This window comes from Choloepus didactylus, chromosome 13, assembly GCF_015220235.1.
Source record: "Choloepus didactylus isolate mChoDid1 chromosome 13, mChoDid1.pri, whole genome shotgun sequence".
In the NCBI taxonomy this organism is placed as follows: domain Eukaryota; kingdom Metazoa; phylum Chordata; class Mammalia; order Pilosa; family Megalonychidae; genus Choloepus; species Choloepus didactylus.
This window is the reverse complement of record NC_051319.1, coordinates 91,158,402-91,170,506: the sequence shown is the minus strand read 5'-3', so window position 1 is coordinate 91,170,506 and position 12,105 is coordinate 91,158,402. Positions and strand designations below refer to the sequence as shown.

Sequence of the window (12,105 nt, the reverse complement as noted above, 5' to 3'; positions counted from 1 at the left end):
ATTTGGGTGCTGGGGAAGTATGAAGGCATGTAATTTGGTACCAATTATTTGGCTTTGGACTTGTGAAGCCTGGGGTTCTAAATATTGTTTACTATTTTTTATAGAGTTCATATCGGTTAACCTCAGGTATGGGTTTTCCTTTGAGTTTTTGCAACTATACCCTTTAACTTACTGTGCTTATAGGTCCCCACCCCTCCCACTCATTATCTGCTGGTCCCCATTCATTTGCTAACATTGGGTCCAAAGCAAATAACCAGTCAGATCATTCATTTTCCAAAGCTTGGAGCTCCCACATACCTAATGACCAAAGCTGGTCACACACTATCTCTCACTTACACTCTCTCCCCACCCCAGCTATAATCCACCACTAGAACAGATTCTGTGGTTCCAGACAATACAAACGCTGTTACTGATTTGCTTATGACATTGTACTATGTAGGGTACTTCAGTTGCAAGCAACAAAAACCAGCTCTGGCTAACTTTAGCAAAACAGGAAATTGTTGGTAGAATATGGGTAGTTCAGCAGATTCAGTCTAGCTGTGAAAGGTCAGGAACCAGGGCAGCTTGGGTGTCTAAGTATCTAATTGACTGTCTCATTAGAAAGGTATTCCAGGAATGAATTGGCCCCCCAATCTTTTTTTTTTTTTTTTTTCCCTGTCCTTGCATAGCTCAGCTCAAGGAGCAAAGTGTTGAGAGAGAAAACTGATTATCTCAGCTTGGATCACATGCAAATCATCTTGACTGGCAGTCTCACTGAGATCACAGGCAGTGGTGGGGAGGAGATGCACCACCTGGGTGACCTGACCAGTCAAATTGGATGGATGCAGTGGCAGGGGGGTAGGGGGTTCACCACAAGCACTTTATGGTGTTGTTTCTCCTGGTTTACAATAATAAGTGGCCAATATAGAAAATACACACATACACACACAGAAATTAAGAAAATAAAAAGAATAAGAAAGGGAGAGTTACTCACTTCCTCCTGTATAACGATAATGAAGACCATGATAATATTTCAGTTTATTCTGATAGGCAGAATTTTATCTATAGAAACTCAGAATTAGAAAAGAACAAAAGATAATAAATCTCAGTGATTCCCAAATGCCAGGGCAGACCAGAAATATTAAGGCACTAGGGAGCTTTAAAAAAAATAAGAGAATCCAGAGTCCTACTCTCAGAAACAAATATTTACTGAAATCTGGGGTTTGTCTCCAGAAGTGAATTTGAAGAACAGCCAAGCTGGTGAGTGGAAGGCCTCAGATAGAAAGGCCAGTCACCTGGGCCTCACAAGCATGAAGAATTTGAAATTAAGATGTTTGGCCATCTCTCTACGCAGAAGTTGTGTACAATCATAGGACTACAGTAGTAGCATTGAAATAGGACGGCATTCGCACCCTTGGAGGCTGTATCTAAACTGCCCAAATGCCTAAAAGCACTAACTATATATATATATATATATATATATATATATAAACTTACCTTGTGAATAACAAAACTATGTTTTGTGCTAAAAGCATTAATTTGTTAAATTAACACATCGTAAGTTTGGTCACCCTCTTCTGATATTTATTCAAGCCCAACGCCTCGCCCCTGCCTGGCCCAGGCCCGACCCACCCCCAGGAGCACACATGCCTCTCAGCTGCTGGGTCCAGAGCTTAGACCCTCCTGTGGACACCACGGACTGCCTAACCATGATTCTTTAGCTGCACAGTTATTATTTATTACATGAGAGCTTTTAAAAAGCACTGATGTTAGGCTTCACCTCAGACCCATTCCCCTTTGAGGAATCTGAATTTTTTCAGGACTTTCTAGGTAATCAGTCCACTGTGTGGCCAAGTTACCACTACTGGACTCAAAGTAAGAACATAAGTGTCACATGTATTGGGATCACTGGAACAATGGCCAGGCTCTGTGCTCCTTCTTTGACAGTGGGACAGGAGACCTGTTCTCAAGGCTCAGCTGTCCTGCTCATCTCTAGGTTAGGCAAACTCCTGGTCATCCATCAGGACCCATCACATGCTTCCTTCTCTGGGCAGATTTCCTTGACCCATCCAGGCAAAGAATATCATCCTGTCTTCTATGCCAGGAATCACCCCTGGCCCTCAGTTATGAGTACAGGCATATAACCCCAGACCCAGGAGCTCCAGGGGTAAGGCCTGAGGTTCTGTGTTTTTAGCAAATTCCTCAGATGATTCTTAAGTGCATCAGTTTCAGGAAGCATCATTCTGTGCCCCCACAGTATGTATACATATGCCTTTTATTGCATATTCATTCAAACTTATTTACTTTTCAGATTCATCTGCTAAACCACTAGCTCCTCGAAGGCAAGGCTGATATCTTGATCAATATTGATTCCCAGGCTTGGAACTATGTTCTCTAAATAATTGGTTCTGCACCAAATGAATGAATATAAACAAACCTCCTTAAAACAGCCAAATTTTCTTTTCTGCTTCATGTTTTCTCACAGGAACATGTGAATTTAAGAAAATAAAGTTATAATGATTAAGTTTTTTTTGCTTTCCCTTTCTTTTCTAGTTAATATAAGTCTTCTCATGGTTGCACTTATATTTTTGAGTACCTATTTTATGCTATGTATTAGATACTAGAAATATAATAATAATATCCACTATTTATTGAAAATTTACTCTGTTCCATGCCCTGTACTAAGCACTTTACTTAACTCATTTCACCCTCATAACAACCTTATCAGATAGGTACTCACATTACCCTTCATTTTGCAGATGTGGAAACTGAGGCACCAATCAGGTGGGTAATGTATTTAAGTCACATGCCCCAGGAAGTAATGAAGCCAGTATTTGAATGCAGCCATTCTGGATCTAAAGCAAGCCTGTGCTGCTAATGATGCTTCCTGCCCCTGAATAAAGCACATTCCCTGATCTTAAGAAACTCACAGCCTCATGGGAGAGATGAACAATCTCAAAAAAGTATTCTTCCTAAGCGTTAAAGTTTTACAGAGTAAAAGAAAATGGTTATGAGAAAAAGGATCAGGGAGTTTTAAACTTTGTCTTGGGTGGAGTGGGAAAGTGGTATTAATGAAGACTTTATAGAGAAGGTAAATTTGGATTTGAACCACAAAAGATGATTATTGGGATTTGGTGAGGTTAAAAAGAGGAGGGTTTAGGGCAAGTGAAGTGGTAGCATGAGCAGAGCTGTGGGTGCATGAGAATGCAGATGTGTGTGCACAGTGAGGTTCACTTATGTTGGTTTTAAGATGGACATGGTAGATGGTTGTTCCGGTGTGCTAATGCTGCTGTTTTGCAAAATACCAGAAATGGATTGACTTTTATAAAGAGGGTTTATTAACTTACAGTTCTATGGCCATAAAAATGTCCAAACTAAGGCATCAGCATTAGAATACCTTCACTGAAGGGTGACCAATGGCGTCTGCAAAACCTCTGTTAGCTGGGAAGGCTCGTGGCTGGTGTTTGCTAATCCCGGGTTGTGTTCCAGTTCCTTTCTCAGCTCCTGGGCATTCCTGGTTCTTTCTCCCAGGACTTTTCTCTCTAAGTGCCTGGGGGTCCTGTTTTAGCATATCCCGGGGCAAACTCTGGGCTTCATCTCTTAGCTAAACATCCTTCTGTCTGCATCTCCAAGCATGTCTAAGCATCAGCACCAGCAAGCTTCTGGGCCTGTGTGGCTCTTTTTAAAGGACTCCAGTAAACTAATCAAGACCCACACTGAATGGGCAGGGCCACACCTCCATGGAAATAATCGAATCAAAATTATCACCTACAGTTGGGTGAGTCACATCTCCATGGAAACAACTTAATCCAAATATCCCATAAGATTCAATTAAAAGATCATGGCTTTTTCTTGGGGGACATAATATATCCAAACCAGCACAATGGTGAAAAACAGAAAGGTAGTGGCAGGAGATAAAATGGGAAGGGTTTGTATAAGCATTAGATTTCTTACAGAAAGTCCAATCCAAACTGGCTTAAGCAAAAAGAGAATGCATGACCTCATTTAACAGTCACAGGATAAAGTTAGCCTCCGGCATAAAGGTATAAGGCTTAGAACCATGTGCTTGGGCACCTTGTGTCATTAGCCTGGTCTCTCAAGTTGGCTTTCTGTCTGTTGAATCCATTCTCTGGCTGTAGCTCCAGGCCTCATTTGTCTTGCACTCAAAGCACCAAGCTCAGCAACTGATCAAGTCCACTTCTCCAAAAGCTTTAGCAAAAGCACAGAAATGAATTTCATTGACACTGATTGACCTGACCCAAATACTGGTCCCTGCTGTCTCTGACCCACTCACCACGGGGTGAAATGGTTTAGCCACATGCTCCACTTTTGGAGCTTGGAGGCCAGGAAGTAGTGGCAAAGCACAAGGGCAGAAAACAGAGAAGGGATGTACCACAAAGCAGAATTGCAGCACCATTGTCACAAGAAGAACGAGTAAGTGCTGGGCAGAAACATAACAAATGTCCACTAGGGTAGAAGTTCAGATTTTGAGAGACCTTGAATGTTGTCTGTAAGCTGACCAAGGCTTATGCAGCATATTATGGAGTATTTTTCTCAACCTCAAGTAAGGAGCTTTGTCTGGTCACTTGCCAGGCAGAAAGCTATGTTTTTTTCTTTGGGGCTCAAACTGAGTCAAAGAGCAGGTTGCTTTTTGCAACAGCAAATAGCTACCTGTGTTGCTGTGAAAATGTTCAAAGCTGAACAAGATGAAAGGTCATGAAAAATGCTTTAGATTTCTAGAGAAAGCAGCTCTCAGGCTCCCTCTGTTGAGAGTTTTCCTCAACTGCCTAAACAGCTCCCCCTGCCGCGTCCCCTACCACCTATCCACTTCCATCCTATTGGCAGCCACTTGAGAGAGGAAGTGGATGACATGGGGATGTTTAGATGGAAACAATCCTTCTATAATGGCCTTGGTCTCCTCTAATATGAACTGAGCATTTACAGTAATGAAGCCATGTTTCATTTATGTTATTTCTTCAAGACCTCTGGCTCGCTTCCCTATTTGCAATGCAAATCAGACATAGAAAAGATTTTACATACTCTACATACCATGCTCCATAGGTCCACATTCAATGACCAATTGTAATCTCTCTCGCTCGTTCTAGTGTGATTTCAGAAAATAAAAATATTCGCCACTTACAGTTCTAGCTTATGCTAGTAGACCCACATTCATCTCAGCATCTGAGATGCTGAGACCAAGCAACAGACTTGGGGCTCAGTAAAGTAGTACTGTTGGTTATACCATCTTTTAAAGGGGCATGTTCAGTGGGGTACCCTAACTTCCATCTCAGAACTGAGAAGAGAGGAACTGATCACCATGAATCTGAGCATTCCTTGGCCTGTGATCTCTTGCTAGTGTCCTATTGGACTCTAAGGAAAGAAGTTCATAGCCACCTTTAAAGGAATGAAAAAGGGTCTTCCCTTTCTTTATCTGGTGCCCTCTGCAAGTTGACTGCTTCAGTGCACCCTGGGAGAGCTGTGCTGTACTAGCTACTAGCTAAATATATGGTCCCGTGTTTAAGGCTGTTGCTCAAGTGGCTAAAGTTTAGGAAATGGAACGCAAGGATATGGAGGTTTTAGATGAATCACCCTACCAGATTGGCTCAAAAACGGGATGGTGGGTTAGAATTAACAACCCTAATGTAAGAAATCCCACTGTCCTACTCCCACTTCAGTAATATTTGTCTGTGTATGGTAAGAATTGTCAGCAGCTGAGGACACATTGGCCATGAGGCAGGGGTCCATAGTAACACTTCGTTAATGGAGAGACCTGACACAGGTGTATGTCACCTTCCTTTCTAGCCCTCAGGTCTTCTTAGAAACAATGGTCCTTCTTCCAGACTACCAGCAATATTCTTTTGCAAATGAGATTGCCTCAACTGAGGATTTTCTGCCTTCAAAAATTAGACTCAAGTATGCATAACATAATACCATGTTATCTGTGATGACAAGGCTAAAAATGCCTGCCCCTACTGTCCTCTAAACTTTCAGGAAAACAAATTGCTATTTTTATTTCCCATTGGTTCTCCCAGTGGGTGTACCCTGGAAACACAGCTCTCAAAAAATAGCAGCAGCAGCTGCTATAGCAGCACAACCTCAGTTCTTTGTAACTAAAACCCTCAGGGTTGCAGTGGGGAGTAAAGTAATCGATACGTTGTACTTGGATGATACCCAAATGCCTACAATAATTCAGTCCAGGATTTCTGGCCTAATTCTGGGGAACTAGCTGCTTTCCAAGATAGAAATTTGTCTGGCAGATAAGAAATGTTTGTTTACAATGAAACCCATTTGGTTAATAATTATCCATCTAGTTTTAGGTTGCTTTCCTCACTTCTGTAAATAAAACTTCCTGATTGCCTCTCCTAGTGATTGATGAACACTGGATATTTACCCTTTGAGGAACAGATCCTAAGTATATATCCAAATCCTTGTTTCCCTGTTTGGTAATAGTAGCATCTAAGGTTCTCTGGCCATTTTTCCTCCTGAATTAATTAGATGATATGGCATACAGAGAGCACCAAAGTGGGCATTCATCAGGAGTTGGAGAGATTCAACATGGGTCACTAAGGTGCAGTATGTTGGCCTAATTTGCTAAGAAATTCTACAAACTATGGCAGACGTATAATAGAAGTCAGGTTGTCTATCTGGATAATTGGGTTTTTACAAATCCTAAGTTGCCTGTTAGAACATTTCTGTCAGATAGTTGAAGCAGTGAGCTAGACAAGGATGCAATTGGTGAAATAACAGAAGTTGATCTAATCACCAATTTGTGGTATCTTTTAAATGAAAGCAAAGTATTAGGCTCCTCTGAGAAGCCATATCAGACACTTGGTTTTTTCTCCATCTCCCCCAGATGTCCCCATTTTCTTCACAGTGATTCTTTACCTTTTTAATAAAAATTTTAAAAGAAATGTTGACTACCAAGGTGGGGGACGGGCAGGGAAGGAAGGTTGAAAACGAATTTTACTGGTAAAATCAGCTTTTTCAGGAGCTATCAACTTGAAATCAATAGAGCTCTTAAGCCGCCTACACAGCCTTCTTGCTTATGTGAGTATTCATCCTTGCTCCCCCTCAAATCACAGGATACAATTCTGCTTTTTCAGGAGATATGTGTTTCAGTCAAACAATATAAAAACCTAACAAAATATAATCTGGTACAGGTCAATCCACTGTAATAATGTGAAAAGGCTAAGAATGCTGCTGGTATTTCATCTTATGATTTCTCTAAAGCTTTCAAATGATTTAGAGTTTATCTGGATTGCATAATTTGATAACAAAAAGAAAATAAGGTCATGAAATCCCCCTTTTTTCTTTCTCTCTCTCTGATCTACAGCTTGAAAATCTCTTTTCAGTTCCTTCCCTTCAATTAATGAAATAGGTTTCCACCCCACTCCCGTGCTGCCTGGAGACACGATTGCCATGGTTACCTGGATACCTGTTCTTAAAGAATATATGTAGTAGCAATTCGGCAATTTAAACAACTCTATGTGTTGCATTTAGGAGCAGTGATGAGCCCATTATGAAACTACCTGTAATGAGAATACCACTGATGTTATGGTCTGAGATTACAACTTTAATTTGTATTCATTTACTCATTTAAAGAGATCAAGAAGCTGGTCTCTGTAGCTAACTAGCAAGTCACTGACAGGAAAAGTCAAGGCATTAGGGCTATTTCCCCTTGAACACTTGTTGATTAGGCCTAAAGAATAGACAAAATCACCCACTTACCCAGTGGAAAGTCAACATTAAAGGGCCAGTGTCTTCACAATGGTGTATCTTGGGAGCAAGTGCTCGTCAGCGATAAGTCCAGGAGAGGGTTCAGGGAAAAAGGTCCTCAGGGATCTTGTCTTCATTTCGTCTGAAAACATTGCTTGTTTCCGTAAACTTGACTTGGGACCTCTCACATGGTTCCCTCCAGATTTTCTCTGGGAAAAGAATATTAGAATACTTCCCTCTGAGCTTCGGGTTTTTGGCCATCAAAAATGTCTAACCTCTCTGAACCTGGGTCCTTTACCTCAAGCACATTGTAAAGAGTTGGGAGATTATTTGCACGTAATTGGAACTTCGGATAATCAAAAGACCCAAGTTTACTAATATTGCACTTTAAAGAAAATAAATTAGAATGGATTCAAAATTAACCCTATAATGCCATTCACTCTCTACAATCTCTTAAGTGATTTTGAGTGGGAGAGAAAGGAGGCGTTTACAGTGAGAATGCTGAGAATTCCAGTTAACTATGAGTTTCAAAGCTAAATGCACTAATTATTACCATGTGCTCAATACTATGTCCCTGATTGCTTTTAGAGTATGCATTTTTCTGTGAATTAGTATAAGGCTTTTTATTAAATAAACCTGATCCCTTGGAAAGGGGAACAGGAAGCACACTGCATTTACTTGCTCACAATCCCAAGCAATGCTATTTTTTAGAGTGGATTAAAATCCAAACAGAGAAATAACACTTGACTCTATCAGAATCTCTGGATTGCAACTTCACACTGTACACCAAAATAAATTCTGGATGGATCAAAGATTTAAATGATAAAAAGCAAATTATAAAAATACGAGATGAATTATAGAATCATGTTTGTTATCTTAATAGAGAAGAACCATGCTTTAGAAATCCATAAGGGAAAATATATTTATAAATATTCTTAAAAATCAAAGTTTAATATCAAAAAACCCTATAAGCAAGGGCAAAGGCCAAATGAAAGTCAGGGAAAATACCTAACAATGGCAGAATTAATATCCCTAGATTGTAACGAGCTCTTGAATATCGGTATATAAGGGCACTCTAATTTAAAAAATGGCCGGTAGACATATGAAATCAAGTTGAATCTTGCTATACTCATGAACTATTAGTGAGAGCACAAATTGGTACATCCTTTCTTGGGGCTAAGTTGCTAACATATAAAAAGTAAAATGTGCTTTTCCTTCTAACCAGCCATCTTATATGTAGGCATTTATGCTAAAGAAGTAGCTGCACAAGTGAGGGGGAAAAAGTGTATCACATCATCATTTATTATAATTTACATTGCATGGGAGACATCCTTTAACTGTCTCTGTCTTTGAACTTGATTTATTTTGGGTGGTAAAGAAAGAAAACATTTGGTTTCTATGAGAAAGACTTGAAAAGATGTTCCCCAAATTGTTATCAAGGCTATTTTTGGTGGTAGGAATCTGGATGATTTTTAATGTCCTCTTTATACTTCTCTTCATGATTTTACTATTTTTTTTACAGCAATCATGTATCCATGTTATAATCAGGGGCAAAAACAAAGCTATTTTAATTTGAGGGAAAATTCCATTTACTCTACTGATGTACTAAGAAGATCCATCACCTTACTGTGCCAAACCCCTATGTTAACTGTTCTTCATTAAATATGTGAGTCTGGAGTTGGACTCATGGTACATAGAAAAAGGAACTGTTAAGTTCCCATTTCCTTGTTTTTTACAGATGATACATGCTGAAGTGGTTCTAAACATCCTTACCTAACAGAAGCATCATTTTCCAAAGCCCCCAAAAGGCTCTTTTCTCTATGAACCATCACAAATACCATTATGTGTTCAATCTGTCTCATTGATAGAGTACTTTAAAGAATTCCAGGCCTGCTTGTCATAATCTTCTTTTTCTTCCTCAGTCATATTAAATATGACTGTAACAATGAGCTGAAAGGAAAATTAGGTCCCAAGGGTTTTGGCATCCTTTTCCTATCGAAGGTCAACCACATAGCAGTGAGCCAGAATGCACTGTGAACAGACATATGGCATTTGTTTGGGAGGCAAGATAGTGGGAGGAGGAGTGTCCTGTTTTCCAGCTGCCTTCTAAACTCAGCCTGGATTTCTGTAAAATCTTGCTGCATCTTAAGTAGCCTAATAATACTTTTCTTTCTAAATGGTCTTTGGTACACTTGAGAACCAAGAAAACATGACATCAGGAAACCCATGCCTTCTGACTGCGGGGGGTCTTTGGCAAGGGAAAATGGAAGATCTAATTACTTTGGGAGAAGGCAAATGTATCAGTTTAGACTAACATCTGATCTCCAGGACAAGGAACCAATAGACAAGGAATACTTCTATGGTAAGACTATAGCGTATAGAAAATATAGTGCTTGGACTGAAGTCATTCATAATATTTTAGATAACCACACTTTAATGCTACCTTAATAACATTATATCTGTTTGGATGTTCTTCTGGTAGAGTGCTCAACTTAGCACAGCAACTCTACATGCATAGAGAGCTTATGCATGTGCCTAGTGTGATTTGGAAGGTATTCAGAGTGCCAGGACCAGGAACTTGGGCAGTTTCAGATGGTAGAAACCCAATTCCAACAAGCTTATACCAAAATAGGGAAGGGATTTTGTTGGGAAATCAAGGGATGGAAGTGGCATCCATTTCTAACGACAAGGCATTAAGTATGTCTGTCACTGTGCGCCCTGGTATTGGCCTTATTTTCCCTTTCTGCCGATGGGCTTCTCCTTCCTGGGTGGAATGAGTAGGGTTTATCTCCAAACTTGTGTTTTCATGGTTCATAATCCAAGATGAAAGAGAAGAGAAAAATTCACCTTCCTTGGTGTCCATAAGAATAGATATTTCAGAGAAGGTCTCCTGTTATTGTGTTTGGTTTAGGTGCCCAGAGCTTAGTCAATTATCCTGGCCAGGTAGATGGGGACTCAGATTAGCCAGGCTTGGATCGGGGAGGGAACTGGGTTTGGCAACCCTATTAACACAACATGGGGTGAGGAAACATCATTTCCCCAAGTAAGTGCGGGTGCTATTATCCAAACAAGGAGGGGAGTGATACAAGACAGACAAACAGCACATGCCTCCTAGATTACCCTTGACCCCCGAGTGCTAGACCCCTTCCCTTGACCTAGAATACTGCATCCGTAGAAATCTTTGTCTTACTCTTTTAGGTTACAACATCAAATATTATGCAAAAGAAAGAGAGATGATAGGTAGGTAGATAAGTAGATACTAAGCAGATATTCAAAGATTACAAATGGATCGAATCTTTAGAGCTGACAAAAAAGAAATGGCAAACCTAAGTCTATAAACAAGAGAGAAAAATTGATTGCAAAGTAAAACTATTTTATATGAACTGAGTTTTAAGTTAAGGAAGAGTCAGATGTATAATGGAAATCATAAAGGACAGTTTATTTTTTTAAAAAGCAAGTAATAAAAGAAGAAACTTAAAGCTATATTGAAAAAAATATATATCAGAATGGCAACTCACTAGGTTTTGGGGGTAAAACATAGAAGTAGAATGCATAGTTACAGTCTTTCCTATTCAAAAAGGAATTCTGTGATTGGCCAGTCAAAAAAAAAGTAGCTCCTGTCCCCTCTGGGAAAATCATTTCACCTCATAAAAAGATGATAAAATATTTCATTTTATCCATAAGGTGAGGTCCAGGCCACCAATGATGTATCCATCTGAAATTACCTCTTCATCTGTGAAGAACTATAAATGACTTGCAGAAACCTCTCAACTTATGGCAGGTGTGGTGCTTAGAGAAAGATATAGAGGATTTACCATTTTAGCCAGGTAAAATTTGAGGCCTAACCTTGACTTCTGACCATCACCCTCCCTCCTACTTGTAGAACACAAAACTCAAAGTGATGAATATATAAATAAGTAAATTGATCAACAGAGGGCCTGGGGCTAGGTGGGCTTTATCTTTACCCAGGGCGGCTTCCTGAGACCCATGGTCTTTTCCACCTGGGCCCTGTCATCTCACCTTTCAGCTTCCTGCTTTGCCTGATGCTCAGGATTTCACATTGGCCTCGGACTGAGATGCCCCGGCAATTTTCTAATTCCCTGGCCCTGTTGGCATAGTTGTGGCCTGGGGTGTTTATTTTCTCATTTTAAGGGAAAGCTCCAGGATGATCAAGCCATATTTCCAACTGGGAATCAAACAACTTTTTTCAAATCCTATAACCAGGACCTTCCTTGGAACCACCTGGGGTCTGGGCCAGGTTCATTTATGAAACAGGAAAGACTCAGGGTCCTACTCCATAGAAAATGAAGTTTCTAAGTCAAGGTAGTTGATTTTCCATTATCCACATTCATTTTATATATTAAAAACCTACATCTAACTAGCTTTTGATTTTTTAATTTTAGAAAAATT

The 12,105-nt window shown here is 40.0% G+C and overlaps 1 protein-coding gene across 5 annotated transcripts in view; it reads left to right on the top strand.

Moving 5' to 3' along the window:
* Positions 1-12,105, top strand: part of PPP2R2B (protein phosphatase 2 regulatory subunit Bbeta) — a 495,413-nt gene that overhangs the window by 116,889 nt on the left and 366,419 nt on the right. The window lies entirely within an intron of this gene.